Below are 14059 nucleotides of genomic sequence, written 5' to 3'. Positions count from 1 at the left end.
CTATCGTTTTGCCACACACAAGATGGCGCCGCAAGGCGCCAAAATACACTACATACAATGCTGTATAAGCGCCTCCAGTTTAGCCAGACATGTTGCCCACACCTAAAATGGCGGACCGGCGGTTTTTAACCCCGCAGCGGTCGCCGCACGTGTCTGTACCTCCAAGCACCCTCAAGTGACACAGGAGGGGGATCCCCCAAAACCCCACACGGTGCTGGCTGTGAGAGAAAAAGACCCCTGCAGGGACCAGGATCAGGGAGCCCAAAACGCACAGACATAGGGGACACCACAGACACACAGGACTGCCGACCCCAGACAGAGGCCCCACACAGAGTGTACTTACCTGTACCCGATGGCGAGGGGTGCCTCATATAAAACGGGAAACCGACCACCCTCAGATGGCAGGGGAGTGCCGTCAGCCAAAACGCAGGACACCAGCAGTGCACGGACGAACCGTGCATGTGTCCGGTGAGGTAGCCACCTCACAAGGCTGCATCCCTGAGGACAGGGATGGGTCGTTTGTGAGGCCAGGGCGAACACATAGCCTATTAAACGCTCGATGGCGGGCTGGGATTCCATCTGACCCTCTGTCCTGGAGAACCAGGACGGCCAGTCCGATTCCCAGCTCCGCAAAAGTCATCTTCATCCGAAGATCCGACTAAACTAACGCTGACAAAATTAACAGCTAGTAATGCAAAAAAAAAATTACATTTTCAGAAAATAAAATCATAAAATAGAAGAAGGCTGAGACTGTAGCCCCAGCACAGGGAAGCCTGACTACTCCTGAACTAGGCAGAAGACAAACTGAGTTGGGATGGCTATTGCAGAGGGGTTATTGGACCAGTGGGACAGCCCCCATGGGTGTGTCTATGTAAATGCTTTTGTTTTAACAAGTCTTTTGCCTAGCTACTCCTAAGGAGAGGAAGTCAATACCCCATTGGTGAAGACTGTATGAGTGGGCGGCGACTGTCAGAGGACGTAAGAGAAACGCTGATGCCCGACATGTATTGGAATATTGGATCCTTGAGATCAATAGAGGCCAGCAGATCTCCTTGATGCAGGAAATCTACTACTGTGCAAATGGACTCCATCTGAAATTTATGAACCCGCACAATGTGGTTCAGAGCCTTGAGATCCAAGATCGGCCGAACCTGCCTTCCTTCCTGGGAACTGTTGACAGATTTGAATAAAAACCATGGAAACGTTCCGACTCTTGAACCGGCATAATAACCCTTGTGCTAACAGGTCCTGCACTGCTCCACAGAGGCCCTGTAGCCTCTCTGGAGACAGGCGTAAGTTGGAAGAAAGAACCTTGCCGGAGACAATGACAAACTTGATCTTGTAACAGAACCAAATCAGTTCGTGGACCCACTTGTCCTGAATGAGCAAGGTCCACGGACCCGGAAAGAAGCGAAGATGTCCCTTCCACCCCAGACGCGGATGAGGGCACCTCTTCAGGCTGGGGAAGGTTTGTCTGCAGAACCAGACACGCCAGCTTTGGACTTGCCATTCCAGGATCTCTTGGAGACTCCTACAGAGTTACTGGTGGATCTTGAGCCCTTTTCTTGCGAGCCAGCCAGACGAAAGGGCCTCTTGTGAGCCGAAAAGAAGGGACCCCCGCTTACGTCGAGATTCCTTGCCCTTAGCAGCCTGCGGAAGTAATCTACTTTTACCTCCCGTTAGACCCCAAATGATCTCTTCCATAGAGGCACCGAACAGACAGTCACCTACAAAAGGAAGATCAGTCAACACCTTTTTAGAAGCCTAGTCAGCTGACCAGTACCTCAACCATATCATGCGGCGAAGGCTCACCGCCGTCACAGAAACCCTGCCAGCTAAGGGAGCCACATCCAGGGATGTATCACAAATATACTGTAACCCTTGAATCAACTGACCTGACAGGTCCGCCAGCAAACACCGGTCTTAAAATGGAACCGGCCATGGTAAAAAGGTAGCGACTGCAAGGCTGCCGTCATGGCCGCCAGGGCAGACTGAGACCCAGAGGGTCCCGCAGCTTCCAGGAGTGGATAGGGTGGTGAAACGTGCTCCATAGCCTCCATAAACATAAAGGGTTAAAAGGAACCGCGCGGTCTCAGCAAAGAAAAAAAAAACGGGAAGCCCCTCACCCCTGTGCCCTGCTGGGATACAACAACCAGCGCACCCACAGCGCTATATACAGCAGAGGAAGGAATATACACCCCCAGAGACTCACCACCCTAGCTGGAGAGGGCCGAAAATGGTCTGCCACACTGCAGGAAGAGGAAATGCTGAACACTAGAGGCCCCCACAGCCTCAGCACTGCATCTGACTACAAGAAAACGGCCACCAATCAAACTCTAGGGGGAAACAAAAAACATGACCGCTGGACTACACAAACATCGATATCAGATATTCTAGCCGCAACTTAGCTTGTATAGAACTGGAACATTTTATTGAACAAATTCACACTGAATATATACAGGATGGACATGCCCCCTCCTGATCAGATTACCCCACCAGGTCAGGTGCCTGATTACATTAACATATGCAGATGGATTTGTATACAGAAATATAATTAACCTGAACTATTTATCTAAGGAACCACCAACACAAACAGTATTCTAGGTTTCCACCAGTAACAGATGACAGTAAAAGAGATAAATAACCTTGCGCTTATGGTGAATAAAAAAAAATATAATGAATAAATATATATATATATATATATATGTGTGTGATAGTGTACGATTATAGCTGCTGCTGAAAAAGTAAAGTGCTAGTGCCTTTAAAGTGATAAGTGAACAAAATTAATCAGCGCTGCTATCTGTGTAATGGTTCCACAGACAAATTAATAGGATCCACAACTGTGCAAACAATATATGTGCATAAGTAACAATACTGATCACAACAACATATAACAACAAAATGCAAGCAAAGTCCTTTGTGCTATAATAAATGAGAAATTGATCAAATTATAATCAATAAATATAAAAATAAAGTGTCCCTAAGTGCATATATCAAAAGTGCTGCTCTGCTCCACTTGCTTGAATAAAGTGCTGGTGCTCCCCCTTGTGGTTCCCTACTTACCACAAGTAGATAGATATCAGGCGATTGGTTATAGATAATCTCATATATATCCAAAGATCCTAGTGGATGCAGCCTGCAGGTATCAAATGTTGGAAGAGATCCTTATATGCCCGTGAATCCAGAGTACCCTCATAGAGACATGAAGCCATCCATGGTGAAGTATGTATAGGCAATCCGTTTATTAAGATAAAGAAAACTACTTACACTTAATTTTGTTCACTTATAACAGATGACAGTGATTCAATCAACCTGAGCCAAGTAACTAGCAGACTGCAATCCTTGAGCTCCTGAAGTACAATACACATTATCATAAATGCAAACACAGAACCCACAGAAGATAACAGGTGAGGAAATCAGCATATTCAACAATATGTGGAAGACGTGCTTAACCGCTTGCCGACTGCTCACAGTATATTTACTGCGGCAGTCAGCCCCTCACAGGCAGAGCGACGTAGGTCTACGTCGCTAGCCTGTGAGGCTCTGGGGAGCGAGCGCGCGCCCGCGGAGGTGCGGTCACGGACCCCCCCACACGTGTGACCGGCAGACCTGATGTCCGCCGGTCACTCGACGATCGGCGGGGGAGAAAGTCAGGCGGCTTGTGTAAACAAGCCGCCTGTCATTCTCCTCGGTGTAAAAACACTGATCACACGGTTCTACAATGTAGAACCGTTGATCAGTGTCCCTACAGCTCAACAGACAGCCAATCACAGTAAGAATCACGCCCCTAGGGACACACACAGCCCCTCCCTCTCAAATAAAGTTAACCCCTTCACTACCAGTGTATTTTTACAGTAACAGTGCATATGTATAGCACTGATTACTGTAGAAATGTCACTGGTAACACCAAAAGTGTCAAAAATGTCAGTCAAGGGTCCGATCTGTCCGCCGCAATGTCGCAGCACCGCATAAAAAAAAAAAAAAAACGCAGATCGCCGCCATTACGAGTTAAAAAAAAACAACAAAAATCTTTCCCTTTGTTAGTAAACGCGATAACTTTTGCGCAAACCAATAAAAATAGGCTTTTTGCGATTTTTTTTACCAAACATAGGTAGCATAAAACAAATTGGCCGAAAATGTTAAAAAATTTTGATTTTTACATTTTTTTTTGGGGAATTTCATATAAAAAAATATGAAAAATATTGTTATTTTTGCAAAATGTACGCTCTTTTTTTGTTTATAGCGCGTGATCAAAAAAAATCGCACAGGTGATCAAATACCACCAAAAGAAAGCTCTGTTTGTGGGAAAAAAAGGACGTCAAATTCGTTTAGGTACAGCGTCGCACGACCGCGCAATTGTCCGTTAAAGTCACGCAGTGCCGAATCGCAAAATACCCCCTGGTCGTTTAGCAGCCAAATCCTCCGGGGCTTAAGTGGTTAAGCTCATGATATTAGCATCTGCTATGAGTCTGACAGTGCGAAGCAGTCTTCATATGTTTCTTGAGATATATGGTTGATAAATATTACTGTACCAAAGTAATTCAAACCATACTCTCAGTGTCCATTAACTACCTCTCCGTCATTTCCTTGGTCACCCTGTGTCCCTAGGCGATCTCCAGCTCCCATTCCTGAACAGCCAGAAACTCCATGTTTTCCAGTGCCCAGAACACTTCCAAGATATTCAGGATCTCTTCTCTATAATCCAAAATTTCCTCTAACCGCCATAGCAAATCGCTCCCAAAGTTAGAGTCCCCTGATAGCTTCCCGTACAACAGTCCCAGGCCGCCATAGCCAAAGCCTTCCGTTGGGTTGTCATCCGCTGTTGATAAATATTACTGTCCCATTTGAAGTAATCCAACCATATTCTCAGTGTCAATTAACAACCTGTCCATCATTTCCTTGGTCACCCTGTGTCCCTAATAAACACAGGGTGACTTACACATAAGAGGGGCCTAGGGGGCTGAGAGAGGGACTTCCCAACCTCTCCAAGGCAAGCTGTGTTCCACAGGCCCCACCAATCAAAGTGACTCCCGTCACAGGCGCCACTCCCAGCATCATCTATGAATGGAGGTGGAATATAAATAAATCCGCGCTAAGGATGTCAGAGGATAAATTAAATGCGTGCACAGGTAAGCTGCAGCCTCACTTAAAATATAGCCAAAGGCTACATAAATATGTATGTAAATATGAAGTGGTGGCGCTGCTTATAAAGTGCAAACAGGTATATATAAATATATAAAACGAAAAATATAATGTAAAAACACAGATGTGATTGAGAAATAAAAATATAAATATAAGTGGTGAATATGTAAATAATACCACAATATAGTGAAATTCCAACATAAAATGGTATTGGGAATGAGTTAATATGAAATATATGAAAAAATATAAAAATATAATAATAAAATAAAGTGAAGTATAAATAACCACCAGAGTGCGTAGTATGAAGAGCAAAGTACTAAAATATATATATCTCTTAGTATATACCTAAAATAATAATATCAGCATGTGGCAATAAAAATACAAAGGCAATGATATAAAAGGTGTGCAAAAAGTGCAACAATTAAATTGGGTGTGCAGGAAACTTTTACAGAAAAAATATGTGTAAAGTGCGGGAAACTGTTTTTACAAAGTGCAACAAGAAGTGATGTGATCTAGATTCATGTGATAAATAGTCCGTATAATAATAAAGGTGCAAACGGTATCACACTATCGAGTTCTTTTCCATTTATATGATCCCTCCATCCACATACCTTTGAGCGGCCCTATCAGTTCACCCCACGGATCGTTGGATATCCCACTACCGGATAGGATTTCACTTTAGGATATCCCTGCGGACCCTATACTACATCTCCCCCAGGAAGGGAACCACTACCCAGAGCCAGGACCAACAGGATATTACTACAGTACCTGCCCTATACCCCTGTGTGGGGTGGGTACATCTGGTGAGTAGGTTTTTCTACTAGAGGTTTCCCCACCACTCGCCAGTCACCCACCTTGGGGGTCACCGCTGGATACTTATCCATTCACCACTCCTCGGGGCACAACCATCTATATATGGACTTATCTTAATAGCTGATCTGATCTAATACCATTTCTCATTTCTACCTTGGAGTTCATATTTCTTTGCACATTGAGCTTGCCCATAATACTGTTTGCACCTTTATTATTATACGTTATATTATTAAAAAACCCATACACTAAGAAGTAGAGGGGCGGGTGCTGCGTGTGTTAATGAACTTCAGAGAAAAGGATTTTACGGTAAGTTCTTACAAAAATCCTGTTTTCTCTAGCGTTCATCGACAGACGCAGCTCCATCTTCATTATTAGTAGGGATGTCCCAAAGCAGTATATTTATGAGTGCTGGGAAGAAAACGCAAATGACTAACTCCCCCAAAGGCTAAACGTAGCCAATCAAGTAACATGGAGCTCAACCAGGAACAACCGGAGCTCTCCCAGAACAAAAATTACACTCTCAAAAAGAAACTAAAAAAAGAGTTCTCTTTCAAACTGCAGCCTGCAAAACCTTGCGGCCAAAAGAAGCATCCGTGGATGCCAACACGTCTACTTTGTAGAATTTTGTATACCTATGCAGAGACGACCAAGTTGCCACCTTGGACACTTGCAGCACCGACGCCTAATGGCGAGAAGCCCAAGAAGCACTCCGCGCTCTCGTAGAATGCGCCTTCACCGGCAAAGGAGGAACCTGATCCCTTCAGTGAACAAGCCTGTACCACCATCTGCCTGATCCATCTGGAAATGGTTGCAGCAGGACGCAGCCAATTCCTTATGAGGTCCATCAGAAAGGACAAAAAGAGCGTCTGACTTTCGAAAACATTCGGTTGCCTCCAAATAAACCTTGATCCCCTGAACCACATCCAAAAAAATGCAAAGAATATTCCTTAGGATGCATGGACTTAGGGCAGAGTGAAGGCAACACAAAGTCTTAATTTAAATGATAAATCAGAAACCACCTTAGGGAGAAATGACTGATTAGGACGAAGTACCACTTTATCTCTTTGTACCACCAGATAAGGTGAGTGGCAGAAAAACGCTGCCAATTCAAATACTCTGCAAGCAGAAGTGATAGCCACCAAGAAGGCAACCTTCTGAGACAACAAAGGCAGAGAAATCTCCCAATTTTTTTCAAAAAGAGGCTTTTGAAGAACAGATAACACCAGATTGAGATCCCACTGAGCCATCGGAGATCGTCAGAGGAGCCATATCGCACATTCCCTGGATAAAAGTACAATGCATGCGTAGCTAATGGGCGTTGGAAATACAGTCAGGTCCATAAATATTGGGACATCGACACAATTCTAATCTTTTTGGCTCTATACACCACCACAATGGATTTGTAATGAAACAAACAAGACGTGCTTTAACTGCAGACTTTTAGCTTTAATTTGAGGGTATTTGCATCCAAAACAGGTGAACGGTGTAGGAATTACAACAGTTTGTATATGTGCCTCCAACTTTCTAAGGGACCAAAAGTAATGGGACAGATTAACAATCATAAATCAAACTTTCACTTTTTAATACTTGGTTGCAAATCCTTTGCAGTCAATTACAGTGTGAAGTCTGGAATGCATAGACATCACCAGACGCTGGGTTTCATCCCTTGTGATGCTCTGCCAGGCCTCTACTGCCACTGTCTTCAGTTCCTGCTTGTTCTTGGGGCATTTTCCCTTCAGTTTTGTCTGCATTTTGTCTTCAATCGGATTCAGGTCAGGTGATTGACTTGGCCATTGCATAACATTCCACTTTTTTCCCTTGAAAAACTCTTTGGTTGCTTTCGCAGTATGCTTCAGGTCATTGTCCATCTGCACTGTGAAGTGCCGTCCAATGAGTTCTGAAACATTTGGCTGAATATGAGCAGATAATATTGCCCAAAACACTTCAGATTTCATCCTGCTGCTTTTGTCAACAGTCACATCATCAATAAATACAAGAGAACCAGTTCCATTTGCAGCCATACATGCCCACGCCATCACACTACCACCACCATGCTTCACTGATGAGGTGGTATGCTTTGGATCATGAGCAGTTCCTTTCCTTCTCCATACTCTTCTCTTCCCATCACTCTGGTACAAGTTGATCTTGGTCTCATCTGTCCATAGGATGTTGTTCCAGAACTGTGAAGGCTTTTTTAGATGTTGTTTGGCAAACTCTAATCTGGCCTTTCTGTTTTGAGGCTCACCAATGGTTTACATCTTGTGGAGAACCCTCTGCATTCCCTCTGGTGAAGTCTTCTCTTGATTGTTAACTTTGACACACATACACCTACCTCCTGGAGAGTGTTCTTGATCTGGCCAACTGTTGTGAAGGGTGTTTTCTTCACCAGGGAAAGAATTCTTCGGTCATCCACCACAGTTGTTTTCCATGGTCTTCCTGGTCTTTTGGTGTTGCTGAGCTCACCAGTGCGTTCTTTCTTTTTAAGGATGTTCCAAACAGTTGATTTGGCCACACCTAATGCTTTTGCTATTTCTCTGATGGGTTTGTTTTGTTTTTTCAGCCTAATGAGGTCTTGCTTCACTGATAGTGACAGCTCTTTGGATCTGATATTTAGAGTTGACAGCAACAGATTCCAAATGCAAATAGCACACTTGAAATTAACTCTGGACCTTTTATCTGCTCCTTGTAAATGGGATAATGAGGGAATAACACACACCTGGCTATGAAACAGCTGAGCAGCCAATTGTCCCATTACTTTTGGTCCCTTAAAAAGTTGGAGGCACATATACAAACTGTCGTAATTCCTACACCTTTCACCTGATTTGGATGTAAATACCCTCAAATTAAAGCTGCAAGTCTGCAGTTAAAGCACATCTTGTTTGTTTCATTTCAAATACATTGTGGTGGTGTATAGAGCCAAAAAGATTAGAATTATGTTGATGTCCCAATATTTATGGACCTGACTGTATATAGCCAAAGCCGAGACTTGGCCTTTTATTGTGCCCAAAGCCAACCACTGTTCAACTCCTTTCTGCAGAAAGGCCAAATTCCTAGCTATAGAAAAACAAGCGAGGATGCACCTTCAGTGATTCACACCATAAGATGTATAACTTCCACGGAAGATGATAAATGTTCCTGGAAGTCGACTTCCTAGCCAGCCTTAAAGAGCGTAGGAATCAGAGTTAGAAAGACCCCCTATCCCTCAACACCTGGCTTTCAACAGCCATGCCGTTAAAGCCAACGACTGTAATGCAGGATGGTAGATCGGGCCTTGAGACAGCAGATCTTCCCTGAGAGGAATTCTCCAAAGAGTATCAGCGACCAGTCTTAAGTCCGTGCACCAAGACCGGGGAGACCAGTCCGGAGCCATCAGAATGACCGGGATGCATTCCACCCAACCTGCGCAGAAGCCACGGCAGAAGTTTTAATGGGGGAAATGCATAAATTAGCCAATACCGACCCCAAGGAGACAACAGTGCGTCTGTGGAGTCAACCAGAGGATCTCGAGACCTGGCTACGAACCTCTGAACCTTCTTGTTGAGGCGAGAAGCAAACAGATCGACCTTGGGAGTCCCCCACCGAAAACACAGGAGATGAAACACCTCCGGGTGCAGGGGTCACTCCTCTTGATCCAACACCTGACGACTCAGGTAATCTGCCTGCCAGTTTTCCACACCTGGAATTTGTACAGCAGATAGGGCTGGAACAAAGATTTCCGCCCAAGCCAGAATCTCGGCCACCTCCTTGGCTGCCAAGACACTCTTGGTGCCCCCATGGTGATTGATGCAAGTCACTGCCGTGGTGTAGTCTGATTGAATCCAAATTGGACAATCTTGCAGACGAGTCATCCAATGATGCAGACATAGCTTTATTGCTCTGAGCTCCAAAATATTAATTGGAAGTCGACTCTTCCATCATCCAGGTACCCTGGGCACAGAACTTCCCCAGCACCCCGCCCCAGCCCGACAGGCTGGCGTCCATGGCTACTACTGTCCAAAAGAACAGAAGGAATGACTTGCCTTGGCACAGAGCTGAGCACTGAATCTACCACAACCGAGCAGATTTTGTGTTGTGTCTCAACCGATTCATAGAATCCAAGGACTTTGGATCCTTGTTCTATTTGACCAGAATCTTCCTTGGTCTTGTGTGGAAACTGAACAAAGGGGACCGCCTCGAAGGTCGATACCATCAGTCCCTAGGCCCGCATGCTAACTCGCATAAAGGACAGATTGTTGTCCAGCAACAACCGATTCGCCCCCCTGCAACTGTTTTAACTTGTCCAGGGGGAGAAAAACCTTTGCCAAGGCTGAATCCAGAGTCAAGCCCAGATACTCCAGTCTCAGGACAGGAGTCAGCGCGGATTTCTTGAAATTGATGTTCCAACCAAACTCTTGTAGAGTCCTGACAGTGATCTCCAAATCCCCGAACAAGGCTGAGTGAGAGTCCACTCTCAACAGGAGATCGTCCAGGAACCCTAGTACCACAATCCCCCGCTGGCTTAACAATGCCAATACCGGAGCTAGAACCTTGGTAAACACTCTGAGAGCAGAGGCGAGACCAAAGGGTAACGCCACAAATTGATAATGTTTCTTCGCTACTGCAAAGCGAAGAAACCGCTGGAGTCCAGCGTAAATAGGGATGGGTAGATATGCTTCCTTGATATCTATGGGAGGGTAAGAACTCTCCCTGTTGAAGAGACGCCACTACTGTGCGGATGAATTTCATCCGAAACCTCTGTACTTGCACAAAGCGAATCAGTGTTTTGAGATCCAGAATGGGACGCACCTTGTCCTCCTTTCTGGGAACTGTGAATAGGTTTGAAAAAAACCCTTGAAACCGTTCCCAAGATGGAACCGGTACAATCACACCTTGCGTCAGAAGATCTTGTACCGCCCCGCGCAGGTCCCATAATCGAACTGGGTATAATTGAGGATTGGATGGGAAGAACCTGTCCAATGGACGAGACTGGAATTCGATTTTATACCCTGATTGAATCAGTTCGTAAACCCACTTGTCCTGAATCAAGGAAGTCCAGGGTTCCTGAAAGAAACAACAGACGTCCCCCCACCCCAGACCTGGGTGAGGCGCCCCTTCATGCAGCTGAGGACTTGTCGGCAGGCCCAGATTTTCCGGACTTAATCTTTCCCGACCATGGCTTCTTGGGACCCCCAGAAGACCTAAACGATTTTTCTTTCTCTAGCGACCCGGAGACACGAAAAAGACGTTCATGAGCATTAAAGGAAGGCCCCCGCCTAGGACGTAGCGCCTTACTTTTAGAAGATTGGGGCAGATTAGTGCTCTTACCCCCCGTTATACCTTTGATCAACTCGTCCAGAGAAGATCCAAACAGCCTCTCCCCTGTAAACGGAAGATCAGCCACAGCCTTTTGTGAGGCCTGGTCAGTCGACCAGCATTTCAGCCATACCAAGCGCCTAATCACAATCCCCACTGCTGATGTCCTGGCCACTAATGGAGCTGAATCCAGAGACGTATTAACACATGAATACCAGAGCTTGAGCCAACTGGTCTAGTAATTCCAGCACCACAGGGGGGAGCTGTGCAGTTTCCAAGTTACATTTGAGTAATTTCACCCATTCAGTAGCAGTCTGAGCTACCAGACCATTCACAAAGGTAGTCTTTAACCTGTGACCTGCCACCTCGTGTAAATGGCAGAACAACCATTCCACCAGTCTATCCATGGGATCCGGAACAGTTGGCGATTCTTCCACTGGTACCAGAGTTGCCTTATTCAACCTGGCCATTGGAGAAACTACTTTTGGTGGAACAGTCCACCTATTGGACACCACCTCCGCAAAGGGGTAATGGATTGCAAAATGCTTAGGCACCACCAACATGTGCTTCATGCGTCTCCATTGTTCATCTACAATGAAGTGAAAAAATTCTGGGCAAGGAAACACTTTCCCCGACTTAGGGGATTTGCGGGAGCCAAAAGACAACTGTGCACCTGACGCTGTAGGTTCATCAGCCAATTTTAGAGTTTCCGGCACAGAAACTATCAGAGCTTCCACCAATGCGCATTCCCGCGCTGCAATTGATGAGGACAGGTCCTCTTCACCATCAGAATGCGAAGACACCAAACCCCTCAAGGTGGTCTGCAGCGACCAAATCTATCTCAGAGTCCGAAGACCCTGCTGATGTAGTTGGGGGCAGAGGGTGTTTGCGGCTGGCAGCACCAGAAATGACCAAATCTACCTTGGACATCAAATTTTGCAAAAAGACTGCAATCTCTGGCTAAGACTGGGAACCGAAAGGTCCCGCTAACGCTCCCAGGGGGGTCTGCAGGTGAAATTTTATCCTGGGATTCCATGTTATGTAATAAAAATTTTTGGGTACTGTCCCTTTAAGACCAGAAAAAATTCAGTCCCACCGCTAACACTGCGGGCTCTCAATCGCTGATAATTATATAATAGCAGAGCAGATGAGGAAAAACCTAAGGAAAACCAAGGAAAAATGTTACCAGACCACAAGAAGCTGCCAATACGATCAGTGTAAAAACTAAACTGATACTGACTGAACAGGAAGAGAAAACTCTGCCTCTATCTGTAGAAAGCCAAGCCTTAAACCTGTTCAGCCCATTGACCTCAAAAACATGGCCGCTCATACATTCTCATTGGGGAATTATATAAAATGGCTGCCCATGCAATCTTAATGGGAACACAGAAATCATGAACCACAGAAAAATGGCGGCCCCCACGGCGCCATGCGGTCACAGGACCCCCATAAGGGGTCCCAGAACAACAGGCATTTAAAGGTCCCTGACCGGGGACTCACACAGGACCATCCATCTCCTCCCACCAGGGATGGGGTGCTGTCAGCGAAGTGGAAGCTGCGACTCAGGGCGTTTCCAGCGAGACTATCCACTCGCAGCCATCGGGGCACTGTCGTGGCAAGACCTAGTTCTGGAATATAACCTGCTCAAGCTCGATGGCTCAATGACCAAGCTGGGAGACCTTAAGGATCTAGATTATCCAGTGCGAAAACCACAGCCGGCTGTTGCTTGTAGTTCCTCTGGATCTTGGTCCTAAGGAACAAACTAGTGAAAAAAAAAAAACACAAACATAAAATCACAAACTTTTCCTGTTACAGCTAAGACCGAAGTCCCAGCAGTGCTAGGTCCTATTCCTAACAATAGGCAGAACAAACGATGATAGCAGAGTGTGTGGGGTTATGCCAGCAGGGATAGCCCCCCATAGGCGTGGTTAAGCTTTTTGCCTGCCTAGTGCCTATTCCTGATGGGAGGAGCATAACCCTACTAGTAATGAAGATGGAGCTGTGTCTGTCGAACGATAGAGAAATGGAGCTACCACTATTTTATTCTTTAGGGTGTCCGTTTTCAGAAAAGATATGTTTAGGGGTTTTATGTAATCCTCAGGTCTAAAAACGTGCGCAAAACAAAAAAAAAAAAAAGGCTCTAAAAAAGGGTTAAAGGCGAAGTTCACATTTAAGAATATGTTAAATGTTGCAGCCATAACATTTGTAAAAAATAAAAGCCCAAAAACTGGCTCCTAGATTTAAAGCAAGTTTATCAAGCCCTATTAAAAGGTAGAATTCCAAGCAAACAGATAGACAAAAAAGGATATGGAGCTGTGTTACCTACAAAAGGATTTGCACTTTTGCTCAGCCATATTGGTTCCTCTGCACCAATCTGGACAACAAATGAAAACCATACTTCTGTTCAGTGTTTAAGGAGGTGACCCAGGATGTGGTCTTGGCTGGGAGTGTGGCAGAGTTGTGTAAATCAGAAAAGAGTGACTGAACAAATACTTTGGCAGGAAAAGTTTACACAAAAGCTATATCAGCTGTGAGTTCACAATTAGTCCAATTAATAATTTTGTGTAATTCACATTATAAAAAATATGCACTCTTATAAAAAGACGTTTTTTGTTAAATGTTTAATCAAACAATTACAAATTAGAGGAATTCACCCTTACCAAGCAAAGCCAAGCAACATGCTAATAGCTGACACCAAATTTCATAAAACATTTTCTGGTGACATGAACTCACTATACATTAAATGCAATAGAATACCATGCTTACAAGATCAGCAGCCAATTTAAAAACTTTGTTTGCAAAACCACCACTG

This window comes from Pelophylax lessonae (assembly GCF_965119305.1).
Source record: "Pelophylax lessonae genome assembly, chromosome: 10".
Lineage (NCBI taxonomy): Eukaryota > Metazoa > Chordata > Amphibia > Anura > Ranidae > Pelophylax > Pelophylax lessonae.
The sequence above is the reverse complement of the archived record's forward strand: the minus strand, read 5'-3'. Positions refer to the sequence as shown.